Here is a 20224-nt window from a genome sequence, read left to right as displayed (position 1 = left end):
TCTTACAAGATGACTGTGACATTATCAGCAAAGGGCACTACCTTCAAGGGAAAATCCACAGACAGCTGCACTCCACTCAGTGTACCATTCTCAATCCTCCTGGTAAAAGGGTCAATCGCAAATACATAGAGGAGGGGTCTCAAGGGACAACCTTGTCTGACTCTAGAAGTCACCCCATAAGTAGGGCTCACCCAACCATTCCAAAAAGGGAATCTCACGGCCAGCCTATAAATGGTACGTAGCCAATCAACCAAACCTCACTGGCAGACCATACCTCTCATGAAGTGCCTATAGGTTTTCAAGATTGACATGATCAAACGCCTTAGACTGACCAAGCGCCAGAAGGTTCTTACCCTACTTCTCAACCTTGCACTGTTCAGCGGCCTTCCAGACGGCAAGGACAGCATTAAAGATGCTTCAAGCCTTCATCGTACAGTACTAAGAAGGGGAAAATAACAGGCCTGAAACTTCCATGATCCATCAGGTTTACATACATTTAAAGTTAGTTTTCATTTCCTAAAAGTAAAGGGTGGGAGTGTTGTGTTAGGGGATGTCTTTGGTGTATATAGGTATCTTATTTGTGAAGTGATATTTTATTTTTGTCGAAGATTGTAGTAGAATTGGGTGTTACGATAATGGGATGTTTAGTTTCTATTGATCCATTTTAAACAAATCCCTTTATGATGTATATAGTCTTTTTTTATTTTGGACAAAGAGATATGGTATTTTTTTTGGTGCAATTTTGTAATATAAACATTAACCCTTGCAAAACTACAGCTACTTATTCAAAATGATTAAAATGCTATTTGTGTCCACTTTGCCACCTGATTTCATGCACAAAACGTTGTTGGGCCAGACAAAAGACAAGTGTTTTGTATGTAACTGACCACACTGTGTTGATCCTCAATATCAAATGTGTGGCCCAATTCAATTTAACCCTTGCAAAACTACAGCTACTTATTCACAAGGGTAAAATGTGAAATCAATGATCCAACTTGATTTAATCCTTTAAAAAATAAAGTTTTTGTAATAAGAAGTGAATAAGAAGATGGCCAAATAGTAAGCTTGCTTCATCTTCATAGAGAAATAGAGGTTTGAACTGATAAGTCAAACTACCCAAACAGAATGCTTAGATTTTACATTTACATAGACAATGCAATCCACTATTATTGTGGTAGGGAAATTAGATTATAAGCTTGACTGGGCAGGGACTGATGTGCAAGAACAAATTATATGATTGTACAGCGCTGCAGAGCATATAGGTAGTATATAAAAAAGGATAGTTAATAGTAATAATATAAGTCAACACAACATAACAAGGTTCAATAAACCTCTTATATAACAATACATTTGGCACTGCAGTAATAGTACTGGAGAAAAATAGCACAAAACTGAAGTAACACATTTTTGTTTCCACAAAAACCATATTGCCACATGTCAGTTAATTACTACATTTAACAAAAAAAAACCTTTACAATATACATAATGTTTGTCTTTTAAATGTTTGCACGGGACAATTAATAGGATTATATGTGCAAACAGTGTATTTACATATACTGTTACAGAAGTTTCATAATCAAATGATCTGTGTTATACAACAGGTATAATATTGCAATGACAGACATATGTATTGTTAAGCTGATTAAATTGTACTGGGATTTTTAGCTGCATGGGCACAGAATGTCCTTTATTTGAAGATATTTGTAAGTTTGGCACACTTCTATCTGGAAGCAGCGTATTTGAAATGGTTTTCTAGCATATTGTGTAATACTGCTATATCATATTTATTTTACCACTGGATTAAAATGAAAAGCATACTCACCGTTTCATTTTATTCCAATGGGTTAATAATAGAGATGCTCACTGACCGCCATGAAGTTGTTTAGGTTTTGAATCTGGATTTGATTCGTGTTTTGCTTTTGGTTGTATTTTTTTTTTTTTAAGAAAAATTGCTAAAATATACTAAAATCACATAATTTTGCTCTTTTTTTGATCCTACATTATTATTAACCTCAATAACACTAGATTCAAGTCATTTGCAGTCAATTTTGACCACCTCACAGGTCACAATATTATTTTCATACACTTTCGGACAAATACTGCAGCGACCTGGCTGGATGGTAAGCAATAGAGCAATTACTCAAACACATGGCATTTCCTAGCAAATCTAGGACACATTGGCACACAGCAGTGGCAGAATAGAAAAGTAGTGCAAGATGGAATTGTCCTTGGATCATGAAACCAGTTATGGTTTATTTGATCGCTCCACCTGTTTCTTGGATAACTGCGGTAATTCTACAGCTAATACATGGCAACCAGAGCTGACCCCCGCAGGATGCGTGCTTTTATCAGATCCACACCAATCCAGGGTGCCAGACAATGCACTAAAAAGAGCCATTGTAATTCCCAGCAAAAACCAAATTCATCACTGAGCTTCGAATCAGCCCTTGATGTAAAGTTCAGATTACAAACACTTGATGAAACAGCATCAAACTGGAAGGTAATATGTATACACGTCTATTTAGACATCCATGCTTACATTACTGTTGCCTTACAAACGCTACAAATGGCTAGACAACTGTTGTCAAGATTTGGGTAAAAAGAATTCCACACATAAGAGGTGGATTTTTTGGTCTTATGCCCAGGCATGACAATGGCCTTCTTATCACGTGCCAGAACTGCTTCCACCGGTGCAGGACTTACACAAACAACATCATCCTCATCAACATCCTCATTAGTGCCCTCGTCGGTTACACAAATATCCCCCTCATCCTGTTGCAATTTCAAAGTGGCATCGTCAATTGGTGTATCACCGGCTACACTCGGACTGTTCAGGCACACATCTGCAGATATGCCGAAAGGGGCCTTCTTTATGGGTACACTATCAGAAAGGTCAGGATTACACATAGCACTCATGGGCAGACTCTCCTCAGGGATTTATGTCATTTCTGAAACTGAACATACATTTTCCTCTAATGCCTTACTGCTTACTTCCAGCTCGGCTTTTACACGTAAAAGTATTTGGACACCACTTTTGGAGTCCGAATGACAAGGTCTTGCTTGGTTACGACTGACATTACAAGAATATACCTCAGTGACAGTAGCAGAACAAGCACTTTCCTTGCCACCTGGATTACAGGTCTTTTTTTCTTGACCAAGGTAAAAGGTGTTTTTTTACATTTTTGTTTCCCTGACTTAAAAACACTATGCACTTTATCAAAGGCTTTAGCAGATTACCTAGAGAGATTATTATCATCATGACTGGTGCCAGTAGCTGCTTGGTGCTCCTGGTCTTCTCTGTACTGCTGTGAATCCATTTGGATAACACAGTACAATGTGACTGCAGATTAAGAACAACACTGCCAGCCCTATTATTTTTATTTCAGCAATAACAATTAGCAATGGAGCAATGTAGTGCTCCTCTTTGTGTGTTACCTATATAACACTGTACAATTTGACTGCAGATTTAGAAGACCAAGACTGCCAGCCCTATTATTTGTATTTCAGCTATTACAATTAGCAATGGAGCAATGGAGCGCTCCTGTTTGTGTGTTACCTATATAACACAGTACAATGTGACTGCAGATTTAGAAGACCAAGACTGCCAACTCTATTATTTTTATTTCAGCAATGACAATTAGCAATGGAGCTTTCCTGTTTGCATGTTAGCTATATAACACCGATCAATTTGACTGCAGATTTAGACCAAAACTGCCAGCCCTATTATTTGTATTTTAACAATGACAGTTAGCAATGGAGGATGCCTCAGTGACAGTTGCAGAACTTGCACTCATAGAGAAAGGCGAAGGCCTCATTCTTTCTTTTCCACTGAGTGTGTAGAATGGCATGTTGGCAAATTTTATTTTTTTCGGCACATAACTTTGCCTGGATTACAGGTCTTTTTTTCTTGACCAAGGTAAAAGGTGTTTTTTACATTTTTTTTTCCCTGACTTAAAAACACTATGCACTTTTACATAGGCTTTACCAGATGACGTACAGGGATTACTATCGTCATGACTGGTGGCAGCAGCTGCTTGGTGCTCCTGCTCTTCTGTGTACTGTTGTGAATCCATTTTGATAACACCGTATACTTTGACTGCAAATTCAGAAGAAAAGCGTGCAAGGCCTAGTATTTGTATTTCAGCAATGACAATTATCAATGGAGCAATGATGCTCTTCTCTTTGTGTGTTACCTATATAACACCGTACACTTTGACAGCAAATACAGAAGAAAAGCCTGCAAGGCCTAGTACTTGTATTTCAGCAATGACAATTAGCATAGGAGCAATGAAGCTCTTCTCTTTGTGTGTTACCTATATAACACAGTAGAATTTGACTGCAGAATTACACCAACCCTGCCAGCACTAGTATTTGTATTTTTCTGCAATGAGAATTATCAATGGAGCTCTCCTGAATGTCACTGTAGACTTTGTTGAACACTGCTACCCCCTCCTCTTTCAATTCTATCTATTTGACTGCCCAGCTGCTCTACACACTGTTCTACCCCTTCTGAGTCCTCTTTCAAATGGCGCTAGATCGCCATAAAGGGCGTTATTTATAGATTTCAAAACTCGCGAGATCCGAGATACGATGACGTAATGATGACATTTTGCCTCGTTTTCTTGGTACTCTGAACCCCTAAGTTCCAGTGTGTTCGGTTCTTAAGGAACCAAGCATGAGCATCTCTAGTTAATAACAGCATTATTTTGTACCATTTTCTTCACATCATAAAATGTGAATTTTTTTTTTCCTTATATGCACAGCTCCTTTACCTGCCAAATAATTTGGATTAAAAAATGTTCCACCTGTTTGATTTAATAGTATCTCATTTACAGATGTCATGTACGCCCAAGCAATGAGCCACAAATTATCCACAACCTTCTCTCCTGTTTGAAAGTAAGAATTTCAGCAACAGTAATATACAGGTTCGCAAACCTGTCATGGTACCTCCAGTAGAATTATATTCATACTGATTATCTCTAACAAAAATGTTATTAGAAATGTGGGGGCTTCATAGCTAAATTATGAAGGGGCCCCAAAGGTTTCCCTCTCTTCCCTTACCTATGTAACTATCCTCCTTTACTCTGCGTCACTTTGCACTTCCTGATTGCCAGTGGTCGAAAGTGAAAACTTGGAGGTGGCTATATAGAAACTTAGAAGTGGTGGTATGAGAAATGTAATGGGGATGTAAGTGAATGGAATTTGATAGTATTACAATTAAGGCAGTAGGAGAAGTGGCAGTATGGCATATCACCATATTCACCCCACTTTAACTACTGCTGATAGCAGAAGACGGGAACATAAGAGTTCCCTTCCCCTCTTAGCAGCATTTTATTTTTGAACCCAAAAATGCCAACTTGCGCATACAGCATTCTGGGGCTTCAAATGTCTTGCAGTCGCAGCGGTCAATACCAAGGTGCTTTTAACAGGGAACCAATGCTGTGTGCGGATACCACTCTATTCTCCTCTGAGTGCTGCAGTCACAGGAAATGGCAGAGCGCAACAGGACCTGGAGTAGTCCCCTCACCTGCTGAATCCCATAGAAGCTGCTTCTCTAGCTACCTCAGTAGTTATGTCTGTGTCTAGGAGAGAACTTCCAGCATTTCTCTCTGCAAAATATCCAACTTATTGCTAAAATTATATTTAAATATTGCAAGGAATATTTCTAGGTACTAACCTTCTTATTTGTTCTCCTCACATGATTAGACAGGCATGTTGGGGAGTAACTAGATTTTATTGGTACTATAGAAAAATTTTGAAGTGAGGTCCTGCACATTTAAACAGGGGGGAATATATATATATATATATATATATATATATATATATATATACTCTCTTATAAATACATGTCCTTTTGATAGCCATATGGTATACAAAGACAAGACAATCATAGACTGGAGAAAGCACTAAGCAAGGCAGACAATAGGGCTCTGTATTTCTTGGCTCCAGTTTCGGGTGGGGCATGTTATAATTAGACAGATTAAGTCTGCTGCCATGGACAATATACAACGCTTTGTAAAGTAGATTGTCCATGGCTGCATACTTACATTACCCCCTTATTAGCAGCATTGATAACAGCGTCGCAGATGTAAGTGACTTCATCAAGTTGCCGCGGATTCTTCGTTCATCGGGATTGGTTGCAGTCGCTTCCCATAGCAGTCGTCATCAATCCTCTTCGGAAAGGAGCCCTTTGGAGTCATCATGTCGGGGTAAGTGTTGTCATAGTAGTCAGCATCGATATGTTGACTATCCCCGCCAGTTTCATTAGGAGTCAGCTATTGCTCACTGTGGCATCTCTCTAGCAGTATTTACCAGGAAAAATCTCAGAGGCAGTAACTGCTCATCTAACTGCTCAATTATAAATAGTTCTAATCTGAGGCCTGAACATGTTTTACAGTAATCAGGAGCAGCATGGTGGCACAGTGAGGACCACCCAGAAGAATTGATCCCTAATTATTATCTAATACTTGGTGATAAAGTTTATTATAAGGGATTGCAGTATGCTTTCCACATAAGCTATTTAAATTTGTCCATTTAGGATCTATATGGAAAGGTATCAAACCTACATTTCTTTTTTCTCTTTGTACATGGTCACACACCCAACAATCAATATAAATTTTATTAATCCAATGTAGGTATTGATAAGTCTGTATGTATCATATGAAATAAAGATTTTCTGGTGTGATCGCTGTGTTTCCAAAACACAAGAGTTTTATTCACAAAATATATAACAGGGCAAACTATTGCATGCATACGCCAGCACAGTTGGCACCAACAACAAGCTTCTATCAGAGCACTCTGGTCTCCAAAGCCAGAAATAAACAATTTATGCACTGTACAGTCATAAAAATCAGTGAGAAATCATCACAAAGGTACACAGTTACAGTATTAAGGTCCACATTCATAGGTTGATGGGTCATAACCTACCAAGAACTCAACGCCCCATTGGTTGATTCCTCTGGTCATTGTTCCATGAGGTGGGGATCATCTTTCCATGTGTGGCCAGGTGTCCTTCCTCAGGCTCTCGACCCTGGACCTGTACAAACTGGTTATTTTATGACATCTCTAAAGTTGCTGTTTGGTGCTTGAAAAGTGATATTAGTTACAACTAGCGTTCTCAAAACTCAATGTAATTAACATGTTGGAATTTTTTTTTACCTTCTTCACCACATTATATTTTATATTAATTGAAATAAATAGATTAAACTCATTTACATGTTGTTATTTGTTTGATAGCATATTACTTGCATCACAAACCAATATTAGTGTACAGAAATTATTGATTACCATCCAATTATTTAATTTCAACAGTGTCTAGGGGAGTGTCTTTAGCTAAAAGATCCCTACACCATTTTATACACTTTTTTTCAAAAGGATGTCCATCACTACTCACAGATACACATAAGTACTGGTAGCAATCCTTCACAAGACGGTCTTTCTCCCTTATCTGAAAGAGTCTTTTTGTTTTCTAGTTTGAATTATTTTCCAAATAGGTACCACATTTCTTTCTATTCCATTTGATATTACTGTCTTTGAACATCCCTCATACATTTTATCATAGATAACTTTCAGAATTCTGTCACAAAGAAAAAACGTGGAAGTTACATTAGGAACTGTTACTGTACTTTGTTTCCCAATATCCCATCTTTTTACGGCCTGTTCATGAGTACTTAGACTTAAATGCATAGGATGTTCTACTTTTTTTCTTCTTCCTTGATCATAAGTTAACATAACCTTACAAAACCTTAATACATGTTCATACATAATTAATTATACAGTTTCCAAGAACCTTTGCCTTATACATTTCTTTAGCCTCCCCATCTTCCATCTAATAATGGAACAGAAGCTGTCCTCGACTAACTCAAAATTCTATCCCCAAACGTCCTTTCACAGGTCTGGGACTCATGCAAAAGGCAAATCGGGATCACCAACATTTTTGCTGTGGTAGGCAATGCTATTGATGTGGAGGTGATAGTCTGAATAGGTGGCCAATTTCATGGCAGCTTTGGTCCTTTTGTTGTTCCCCAAGTCATTCTAGTCTGATCAACTGGTTCTGCAGTGACACTTGCTTTGGGATCTTGTATTACTGTCAGTGTAAGTGCTATTTCTACTGTAGTTTCCTTTTTGTCTGTGTATAATACCTTACAAGATTCAAATATTAGATCATAAAAGATCACACAATTTCCCCAGATTTAACTTCATTCTCATCTACTTTCAATATAGTACCACCTTCTGTTTCATAATGAGCCATAACCCTACTACTCTGATCCTGACAATTTATTTTAGTGAGTATACTTTCATTCACACATACTGTAGAACTGTATAACTGTTTGTGAATAAACTATTTCAATAGAGGTCATGCCCCACCAAATAAATCATTAATCCCTTAATAAACTTCATATACTTACATAATTAGCTTATATTTTATTCCAATAATATTATTATTATTATTATTATTATTATTATTAATTTTTATTTATAGGGCGCCACTAGAATAATAGCAAAACTTAAGGGGGGTTGCACCCACACATCAAAATTACAAGTTTATTGCAAAAGACAAGTAGAAGTAAGATAAAATGTATACACTTAGGGCACTCAATGATTGAACTTTTATTAAAAAGATTTTCTTATTATGTTATTATTTAAATTCTTTATTAATATGTATTTAAAAAGGGGAATTTTTAATTTAATGTTAATTACTGTATCATCATAATTAATGAAATATTTGAAATCAGTGATTGTAATTTGATGCAATTGTATTAAGGCACCTGTCAAAATAGCAATATTACACTGCTATACCACGTTGCTGCACCAATGTATTATAAAAAATGATTTTGAAACAATTCATATCTTGTCTCCTGTCATCATTTCATATATATTGTTTGTCTTCAGTTCAGCCTATTAGTTGTTGTATCCCAATATAGGGCCTGATGTAGAACTCGATGCAATTTACACTGAAATCATAAGTGTAAATTGCATCTCCTAATTTACACAGTATTAAGTCTCAGAATAGTATGCAAATTTCATACACATCTTTATCTGCCTTATGGGCTGGTGTGCATAATACACTTAAGTGTATCAGTCACAGTGGCCTTGTAATGCAGATACATTAATAACTACTTTAATGTAAAAAATAATTGTGCTTCTCCTCCCCAAACAGCACAAGGGTTGGTTAAGCTGTTTGGGAGGGGGTGCACACCTTTTTTATAATTTAATTATTTTTTACTTTGTTTTTTAATACAGCAAGGTCTGTTGCACCAGGAGAAAGCACCTGCTCGAGATACGCCTCCGAAAGACCTATCTGCAGCTGCTTTCAACTTAGCATAGCATGTAAAGTGCGTGAACAGACCTTTACATTGCTAGGCTTGCACACTTCCCCATTCCACCTTTCTAAGCTCAGAGAGGCGGAAGTGGGAGATCCGTTTCAGTCGAAGTTCAAACCGAGATGGATCCTTAGCTAAAAGTGCTTTATGAGCTGATGAGCTGGACTTGCTTCATATCCCGTGGCCTGTTACTGCATTCTGCTTAGGTTCTTGGCTTTGCTATTCAGATATCCCTGTTTGCTGCCAGCCCTGAACTCTTGGCCTGTCCCTGACTATTCTGTGTGCTTTGGAAGCCTGACCTCGGCCTGTCTCTGACTATCCGATAATATCTTGTCTACTGCCTACCTCCCTGCTATGGTATTGTATATAAGCTTACACTACACTAGAGTTAAGGGGGCATCCAAGTAACTGTGAGTGCAACAAGCTCTATGGGAAAGGCGGCTGCTATAAGTGAAGACCTCTACCACTAGTTCTGTAAGCTTATATCAATAGCTGCTAGCAATAACAGGTTATTGAAAAATTCCTTTTGTTTTTAATATTTACTGAAACTCTAAGTTGGTGAGAACTGCGAGGAGCATAACACAAATATGACACATTTAGTAATATTCCATCCAAGTGCCATGATTATTGTAAGACATAAATTAGACTAAACTGAGTTGTATTTGAGAAAAACTGAAAAGTTGAATTTAAATAAAGGGTTGGTTCTAACAAGGTAAATGGTTGTACTTTTGATGTGACAATTAAACATTTTAAGAATGCTGGTGTTCAGATTTATCAGCATCTTTGTGTCAGGCTTAAGCCGTTAACTAGAAGCCACTAACCCGTATTAGCACTACTGAACTAGCAGGTGCGGAGTCTAAATGTGCCCCTGGTTTGCCAGGGACCCCCGCAAGGAGGTTTGCACTTCGCTGCTCGAGGCACGCAGGTCGCGGTCCTACTAGTCAGTTGCCGGTGTAGCGGTAAGGAGGGTCAGGCGGTCCGGGTTGGAAGCCAATCGGGAGGCGAGGTACAATAGGATAATCCAAGAGGATAGTCAAACAGGCCAAGGTCATGGAACAATATGGGGCAGGCAGAATGGAGGATGGTCGACAAGCCGCGTCACAACAGGAAAGCGCAGAGACGAGAGAATGGTCAGAAGAGCCGGGTCACAACAGGAATAACACAATGGAAGAATAACACAGGAATAACACAGGGAAGCGCTGGAGTCAGGAACCTGTTACTCTGGCACCCTAATGGCGCCAGAGCCAGGTTTAAATAGAGGCAGCAGACCAGTGTCAGGAGGCGTCTGTCCCTGTATGGCAGGGGAACAGCTGGGACGGCGCCTAACACTTTGCATACTTCCAGCTTGCAGAGTTATTCCCATGAAGTGGATAGTAGGCATGCACCTTCATATGCAGTATACCTGCTATGCCTGCTGGCCTTTGAATATGGCCACCTACACAGCACCTCGGCAGTGAGGAGAGGCGGTGACTCAGGCAGCCAAGGAAAGAATCCTAGTGAAGCGAAAACACCAATGATGGGTATGGACAGGTCATGTGGTACCAGAGTCTACATAAAAGAATTAGGGTTCCTACATATAGTAAAATGCATACCGGGATCTGGAACTATAGGAGGGAAGTTGTTCGTCCCCAGCAAGGGAGCATTGTGTAGAGCGGTTACATTGCAGTAGGAAAGTCCTTGGATATTTGTGATGGATGTAAGTAGAGCAACCTAGATAAACATCACATTGGTGAGAGTCCTGCCAGGAGCTGGATGGCTGAGAGAACAAACATAAAGCAACATATTTTACAGCAGGCTGCAAAACAGCACAGTAGAACAACACAGTGGGGAAACATGGTATTGCAGGGATGAACGGTAATGTGGTGTAACAGACTTACCTTCTCTGCCTGCGTTCTAGCACTGTCTCCTCCGTACTGTGGTCTGGTAGTGGGTCATATGACTCGCCTATCGTGGTGAGCTTTTCAAACTTGCCTCTCTATTTAAACTTGGCACTGACACTTGTCCAGTGTCAGTGCAACATGTTTGTTGAGCTTCTGATTCCCATTTTGCTGCTCCTTGTGTTTGTGCTTTATTCTGCTGGAGCCCTCTGTGTACCAAACTCTGCCTGTCTGGCTACTTGCTGTTGGATCTTCTGTGAGCCAAACTCTGCCAGTCTGACTATGTGCTGCTGGATCTCCTGTGTACCGAACTCTGCTTGTCTGACCATTCTGTGCCTGACCACCCATGTACCAAATCCTAGTCTGTCTGACTATTCTCTGCCTGTTTTAACATTCTGTGCAGCTACAGTGTTCCTGATTCCAGTCCTAGTAGCTGTCTCAGCTATACCTCTGGGATTCATCATTCATTCCTTTTAGGGCCTAGTGTTACATCCTGAGGCAGTCCAGGGGGCCGCAATCTGCAATTTCTCGGCAACAAAGTTCATCCTGCCTTGTGCCGGTTCTTGCTGAATACTGGAGAACTCGTTAGACTCTGCTCCCCTGGTCTGCTAACGCCAATTGGGATTTGCACTGGTCTTTTTCCTGCAGATCATAACATGTGGATCTAACAATTTCCTCCCCATGTAGATAAACGCTCCTGCCCTCTCCCGCCATACTTACAACTCCAGTCTTTGTGGTGCATGTCTTTCCTGAGTTAACGGGGGTAACGGCAGTCCTGATGTAAGACCTGTGATTTTGGAGCAGGATTGATTAGAGTGTGTGCGGACTCCACCGTATCAGAGTTCACTCTGGCATTATCATTAGGTTAAAACAATTTCACTACTCTGGAAAAGTCATCCAAATAATCCTCTGTTTCTACCAAAGAAGTCTAAACCTGAGGTTCCTACCCAGGAACAACATCACTGAGGTTTGATTGGTTGTGGCATGAACTGCATTCCTGTATGCAAACAAGAAATTGTAAAGTTTGTGTTGTAATGTACCTGTCACGATATAGGAAATCGGCAACCTGCGGATATTGACACTGCTACACTAGGAGGCGCGGAACCTAACACGCCGCTGGTCTTCACCAGGGACTCCCGCAAGGAAGTTTGGATTTCGCGGCAAACGACGTGCAGGTCGCGGCCCTCAAAGGAAGCTATCCGCAAGATGGCGGTGAGAATCGTGGTCGTACAGGCTGAGGTCAGGAACCGTGCGGGCAAATGAAGTACAAAATCAGGAAACAGAGAGTAGTCAGCAAGCCAAGGGTCAATGTAGAGAATACGGCACAAATCCAGAGGGGTATCCAAATCAAGGTCAGGGAGAGCCGGGTCGGTACACAGAATATCAGTCAGAATACTTAGGAACATAGGGAGTGCTGGAGACTAGTAAATTAGTTGCTCTGGCACCCTAGTGGTGTCAGAGCCAGAAATATATAGAGGGAGATCAGTGTTCTTTGGTGGATAGTGGTGCTGCGGTCAGACGCGCTGACCGCCGACAGGAAGCTGTGGTGCGCGTCCCGTTGCCATGGCAACGGGTGCGCATGTGCCCTGACACCGCCGGACGGAGCATCCCGTTGCCTAGCAAAGGGGCACTCAGCGGGTAGAAGACGTCCGACCTCGACCAGCGTGGGGACGGCGGCTGACAGTACCCCCCCTCTCTATTAGGGGAATCTGATGAGAACAACCGCCTCTTTAGGAAGGCGGCCAGCAATCGTGGAGCATGCAATTCCTCTTTAAAGACCCAAGACCTCTCCTCATGTCCGAAGCCCTTCCAATGTACAAGGTATTGAAGACGTCCCCAAAGTTCGCGTTCTGCTAGAATTAGGCTGACCTCATTTTCATCACCAGTCGTAGTCAGAATGGCCTGAGGGACAGGAGTGGCATGGGAGAATTTATTGAGTACCAAGGGTTTAAGCAGAGAGATGTGGAAGGTATTATGGACCTTTAAAGTAGGAGGGAGTCAGAGTTTAAAGGTAACTGGGTTAACAACTTGAATCACAGAAAAAGAACCAATGAACCGAGGTGCCAACTTCATATAATGAACCCGAAGTCTGAGGCTCCGAGTGGACATCCACACTTTGTCTCCAACCTGGAGGACAGGCACCAGTCTCCTGTGAAGATCAGCAGAGGATTTATATTGAAGTGCAGATCTCAGTAGATTCTCTTTTTGTGGAAGCCCAAAGTTTGGCCATATCTCGAGTCATGGAGTGAGTGGCAGGAACTGTTGGAGACGGTGAAGAAAACATGTGGAGAATAGGATGGATGCCATACACAGCGTAGAAGGAAGAGAATCCTGAGGAAGAATGCTTATGATTGGTGTGGGCAAATTCGGTCCAAGGCAGCAGGACACTCCAATTGGACTGATTATGGGATGAAAAACAGCGGATGAACAATTCCAGGTCATGATACACCCATTCTGTCTGCCCGTTGGTTTGTGGATGATAATCAGAAGAAAATTTAAGGGCAACACCGAAATCCTTTCAAAAGGCCCTTCAAAAGCGGGCTATGAATTGAATGCCACAGTCAGAGATTATCTCCCGAGGACACCCCTGGAGGCGAAAGATCACCTTGATAAAAAGTTGTGCCAATTTGGAGGCAAACGGAAGTCCTTTCAGAGGGACAAAATGGGCCATCTTCGAAAACCTGTCCACTGTTATCCAGATGGTGTTGAAGCCACGGCTAGGGGGTAAGTCTGTGATGAAATCCATTAAGATACTTAACCACGGATGGTCAGGAATGGGAATTGGTTGCAGCAAGCCAGCGGGGGGTTGCCTAGGAACCTTATTTTGGGCACAGATAGCACATGAGGCTATGAAGTCCCGGACATCCGCATGGACAGTTGGCCACCAGTAGTATCGAGACAATAGCGAGAAGGTCTTCTCAACCCCGGATGTCCAGCAAACTTGGAAACATACGCTCAACGAAGAGCCTTAAGACGGATGTGGGGTTCCAGAAATAAACAATCTACTGGAGGGGTACGAGTGATAGCCACAATGCAGGAAGGTTCAATAACAGGTGGTGGTTCAACAATGGGTGGAACATTGGAGATGTCGAAAGACTGGGAGAGAGCATCTGCCTTGGAGTTCAAGGTACCAGCACGGTAGGTAAGTTTGAGATCAAATCTGGCAAAAACTGAAGACCATCTGGCTTGGTGGGGATTCAAACAATGGGCACCCCCAAGATAGATGAGGTTTTTATGATGGGTAAAGTCTGTAACAGGGTAGAGAGTGTCCTCAAGGAAGTGGCGCCATTCCTCAAGTGCAGACTTTACTGCGAGTAATTCTTTATCACTGATGCCATAATTAATTTCTGAGGGGGAAAATTTCCTGAAGACGAAGCCATAGGGCATGAGACTACCAGAGATGGGTTCTTGAGATAGCACTGCCCCAACGCCAACGGAGGAAGCATCAATTTCTAAGAAGAAGGGTCTGTTTTGATCTGGCTGAGCGAGCACTGGAGCCAAGAATAAGGCCTTCTTAAGCGACTGAAAAGCAGAGATGGCTTCTGGAGACCAGTTGCGGGGATTGACCGACCCTCCAGTGAGAGCAGTGATGGGGGCAATTATGGAGGAGGATTGCAGAATAAACTGCCGGTAATAATTGGCAAAGCCAATAAATCTCTGAACCGCCTTTAATCCTAATGGTCTAGGCCAATTGAGTATAGCGGATAATTTCTCTGGATCCATCCGGAGGCCGGCTCCTGAAACAATGTAGCCCAGGAAAGGGATCTGTGGAACCTCGAACACACACTTCTCAAGTTTACAGTACAAATGATTAGAATGTAAACGTGATAGGACCTCTTTCACATGCAGGCAGTGGGAGGGCAAATAAGGAGAAAATATTAGAATGTCGTCTAGGTAGGTAACAACTGAGATGCAGAGAAGGTCTTGGAAAATCTCGTTGATAAATGACTGAAAAACTGCAGGGGCATTGCAAAGGCCGAAGGACATGACAAGGTATTCAAAGTGTTCGAGTACTGAAATCAGTCTTCCACTCATCTCCTGGTCGTATGCGTATGAGGTTATAAGCCCCACGCAAATCCAACTTTGTAAAGATCTTAGATCCACTGATCCCGTCAAAGAGTTTAGAGATAAGCGGCAGAGGGTACCTGTTCTTGACTGTGATGGCATTCAGTCGCTGGTAATCAATACAAGGCCGTAAGATCCAATCTTTCTTTTTGACAAAAAAGAAACCCGCACCTGCAGGAGATGTAGACTTCCTGATGAAGCCTCGCTGGAGATTCTCAGAGATGTGAGTGGACATTGCCAAATTCTCAGGAAGAGATAACGGGTAGATTCTGCCTTCAGGAAGCGGTTTGCCCGGCAGTAACTTGATAGCGCAGTCCCAGGGGCGGGGAGGAGGAAGATTCTCAGCAGCGGTCTTGCAGAACGCATCTTGGAAAGAGATGTAGGGGGAAGGTAAGTCGACTTGAGGGGACAACAGGCGACAAGGAAGAGAGGGTTGTTTGGGTTTTACTCCTGAAAGGCAGGACTCAAAGCATCGGGAGCCCCATAAGGTAACCATAGCACGATTCCAATCGAACTGGGGAGAATGAAGCTTGAGCCAAGGTAATCCTAGAATAACAGAATTCACAGACCGAGGGAGAACCAGGAACTTATTATCTTCAGAATGAAGCACCCCTACCGTCAGCCAAATAGCAGAAGAAATGTGGGAAACAGAACCGTTGGAAATTCGATTCCCATACACAGCGGTGAGGAGGAGAGGCTAAGGCAATTTTCGGGTAGATAATTAGAGTTGCGATGCCAGTGTGGCAGAGATGAAATTCCCGGCAGAGCCGGAATCCACAAAGGCTGAGGTCTCATAGGGGCCGACAGGAGTATCCAGAGAGATGGGCATAAGGAAATCAGAACCGGAATTGGTATAGGGAGTGGTAAACCTAACTCCTAAGTCGGCCTCCCTGTCACCGACTAGGAGGAGGCGTCTCCCGGTATCTTGATGCAAGAGGATAGGAAATAACCAGGTTTACCACAATACAGGCAAAGATTTTGCTGAAACGTCTCTGATGTCTTCAGGGGATATTTGTGGCCAATCTTCATGGGTTCGTCCGGGGGTCCAGGATTCTGGAAGAGAGGAGCGAGGCGTGGGGACACCCGTCTGGTAGCAGAACGTTCTTGAGTTCGCTCCCGAAAGTGCAGATCAATGCGGTTACACAGCAAAATCAGGGAATTAAGATCTGAAGGGAGTTCGCGTGACACTTGACGCAGTCCGCCAGGCCTTGCCAGAATGTTGCCACCAACGCCTCGTTGTTCCATTTGAGTTCAGAGGAGAGCGTGCAAAATTGAATCACGTACTGACCAACTGTCAGAGACCCCTAGCGAAGATTCAGAAGACTGGAGGCAGCAGAGGATACCCGGCCGGGTTCATCAAAAACTCTCCGAAATGCCTCAATGGAGGAAGACACGTATGAAAGAAGAGGGTCATTTCGTTCCCACAGGGCAGAGGCCCAGGCAAGGGCTTGTCCGGACTAAGGAGAGTGTCACTCACCGGACCGTGAGTGCCTCTTCACTGGTGCGTGGCTCTCCAGTATTCCTGCCAGCACCTATCCTGAACCGTGGCCGCCCGCCATCCTGATGGTCTGCGCATGCGCAGTTCCTAAGAACTCTTCTGACCTTTGCTTTTAGTTAATTGGTTGATCAGGCAACGCTCCCTATTTAAAGCACCTGTGTTCATTACCTCGTTGCCTGATCTTGGAGTCTCATTCCCTGTGAGTCTCTGAAGGTGTTCCTGTGTACTTCTCCGTGTCTTCAGCTTCCTGCTGATTCCTGCTCAACTCATTGCCGGTTTCCAGACCGCTTCAAGTCTCCTGTGTTCTACTATGTCTTCAGTTCCCTGCTGATTCCTGCCGGTTTCCAGACCGCTTCAAGTCTCCTGTGTTCTACTATGTCTTCAATTCCCTGCTGATTCCTGCCGGTTTCCAGACCGCTACAAGTCTCCCGTGTTCTACTATGTCTTCAGTTCCCTGCTGATTCCTGCTCTAATCATCTGCGGCTTCCAGTCCGCTATTACCTCCAGTGTTCTACTCGTGTTCACTATCTCCAGTGATTCCTGCATTGCTCATCATTGTTCTACCCGTGTCAAGTTCTCTGCCTGTGTGCTGACCCGGACCCTGATTACCGCTACCACTCACCAGTGGTTTCTTTACTCGTGCTGGCGTGCAGCCGCTTAGCTGTTCCTGTATCCTCTCGTGGACAGCCTGCTCAACTGAACCACGGTATGCTTACTTTCTATTGACTGTATTTGTTTACTGCATATCCGCTTGGACTGTTCTCCACTTACCCACGGAATCCTCTATCTCCCTGAGACTGTGTTATTACTCCGCATATCTGCTGGGAAGTTTACCTCTTTGTTCAGTCGTGAGATACATATGCTAATTGACCTTCTGCTATTAGCCTGGATTCCAGTAGTGAATTTGTCTCTGTCAAGCAGCGCCTGCCACACCAACATAGACTTGTGCATATTGTTTGGGATCAAGTTCCTTGTGCTCTCAGTGTCTACATTCTATGTTTCCACTCATCGACACCTGTACCTATCCCCACCTATAGCAGTGGTACAACTTGCTGTACGCAGACCACTGACTCCCAGTTACCTACCTGCACCAGTAACAAGTCCTCTCACTATAAGCAGTGGTACAACTTGCTGTACGCAGACCACTGACTTCCCCGTTACCTACCTGTACCTGGAACAAGTCCTCTCACTACAAGCAGTGGTACAACTTGCTGTACACAGACCACTGACTTCCCCGTTACCTACCTACACCTGGACAAGTCTTCTCACTATAGCAGTGGTACAACTTGCTGTTCTCAGACCACTGACTTCCCTGTAACCTTCCTGCACTTCTTCACGTCCATCAAGATCCTCGTGTTCATATCTACCTAATCATTAACCAGATTGCTGCTAGTCATTGACTTTTCTATTTGCATCCTCTCACCATCTGCTGAGTCATATGTTCCGCTAGTCACCCTGCTACCAGAGGACCACTGTGTAACCCACATTACTCTGGTAAGATCATCATCTGGTGTTATCCTGGGCAAATACTCATAGTGCTCGTGACAGAGAGATGATGAAGGCCACTTTTACTGGTTCAGAGGGAAATGATGCAGGGTTACACTCAAAGTGAATTAAACACTGGTTTAGAAATCCTCTGCATTTCTTAGGTTCTCTGCCAAACTTGTCCGACGGGGAAAGTCTAAGTGAAGAGGTGGATGCCACAACGGAAGAAGAGGAGGTGGCCGCGGCTCCGGAGGTAGTGACTGGTATGTCTTGGGAGGAGGTCACAGAAGCTTGAAGGGACTCAAGTCGTGCAGCGACTCCTTGGATGCATTGGAGCAGCTGCGCCTGTTCGGACTCCTGTTTCTCTACTCTGTGAGCAAGATGGAGACGTAGGTCATGGGCGACGGTTCACCTGGCATAGCTATAGACATGGCCAGAATAAACTGTCATGATATAGGAATGCGGCAACCTGCGGATATTGACACTGCTACACTAGGAGGTGCGGAACCTAACACGCCGCTGGTCTTCACCAGGGACCCCCACAAGGAAGTTTGGATTTCGCTGCAAACGACGTGCAAATCGCGGCCCTCCCAGGAAGCTATCCGCGAGATGGCGGTGAGAATCGTGGTCGTACAGGCTGAGGTCAGGAACTGTGCGGGCAAATGAAGTACAAAATCAGGAAACAGAGAGTAGTCAGCAAGCCAAGGGTCAATCCAGAGAATGTGGCACAAATCCAGAGGGGTATCCAAATCAAGGTCAGGGAGAGCCGGGTCGGTACACAGAATATCAGTCAGAATACTTAGGAACATAGGGAGTGCTGGAGACTAGTAAACTAGTTGCTCTGACACCCTAGGGGTGTCAGAGCCAGAAATATATAGAGGGAGGTCAGTGTTCTTTGGTGGACAGTGGTGCGGCGGTCAGATGCGCTGACCGCCGACAGGAAGCCGGGGTGCGCGTCCCGTTGCCGTGGCAACTGGTGCGCATGCGCCCTGACATCATCAGAAGGAGCGTTCCGTTGCCTAGGAACGAGGCACTCAGCGGAGAGAAGACGTCCGTCCTCGGCCAGCGAGGAGGCGCGGGGATGGCGTCTAACAGTACCCTTTTCTTTACATTAGGCTCGGCTAGCTTGCTTTATGTTTTGTACAAAACATTCAGCCAACCCATTTGTAGCCAGATGATATGGGGTGGATGTAATGTGATGAATTCTATTCCTCTTCATAAACGTCTGAAATTCTTCAATGGTAAACTGAGGCCTGTTATCACTCACTAGCTACTCCTGTTCCCCCATTTTTGCAAGAAGATTCCTCAACATTTCTACCATATGCACAGCTGTAATAGAGGTGCCTGTAAAAATATCAGCCCATTTGGAACAGGTATCCACCACCACCAGAAACATGGACCCGTTAAATGGTCCCGCAAAGTTCACATAAAATCTCACAGTTTGCCAGGCACAATGATCCGCACCCCCCAGAGGAGGCAGCCAGATTCAACTGTCAACTCACACCTGCAATGAAAGTAAGGAGCCAGCTTCTGGTGCAGTGGTATAACCCACTATCTTTGTGTTACTGTGAGTACTTGAGCTAAGATAGGGTCTCGAACAGGCTTGCGTCTGACCAAACAGGGGGTTATGAGAAGGCATTCCAGTTTTGTGAAAATATTCTAAGAATCCTTATTTTTCTATGTCAATGCAGCAGTCTGTAAAGACAATTGTGACAATCCATCTGCATTAGCATGGTGTGCAGGCCATTTAAATTATCTAGTATTGCAAATGGCAACCTAATAACAGGGCCCAGCCCTGCATCCTTGCAGCTGCAGTGACAGGAATTCCCTTCTGAAGGTTAAAGATGGAGAAAAGCAGTTGGCGGTCAGTTACAAGAGTGAATTTCTTGTTATATAAATACTGATTGAACCGTTTCATACCCCAAACCAGGCATTAAATTTCCCTGTCAATCTGAGCATTGTTATATTCCCCCATG

Source organism: Mixophyes fleayi, chromosome 3 (assembly GCF_038048845.1).
Source record: "Mixophyes fleayi isolate aMixFle1 chromosome 3, aMixFle1.hap1, whole genome shotgun sequence".
Lineage (NCBI taxonomy): Eukaryota > Metazoa > Chordata > Amphibia > Anura > Limnodynastidae > Mixophyes > Mixophyes fleayi.
Note: the sequence above shows the minus strand (reverse complement) of the source record.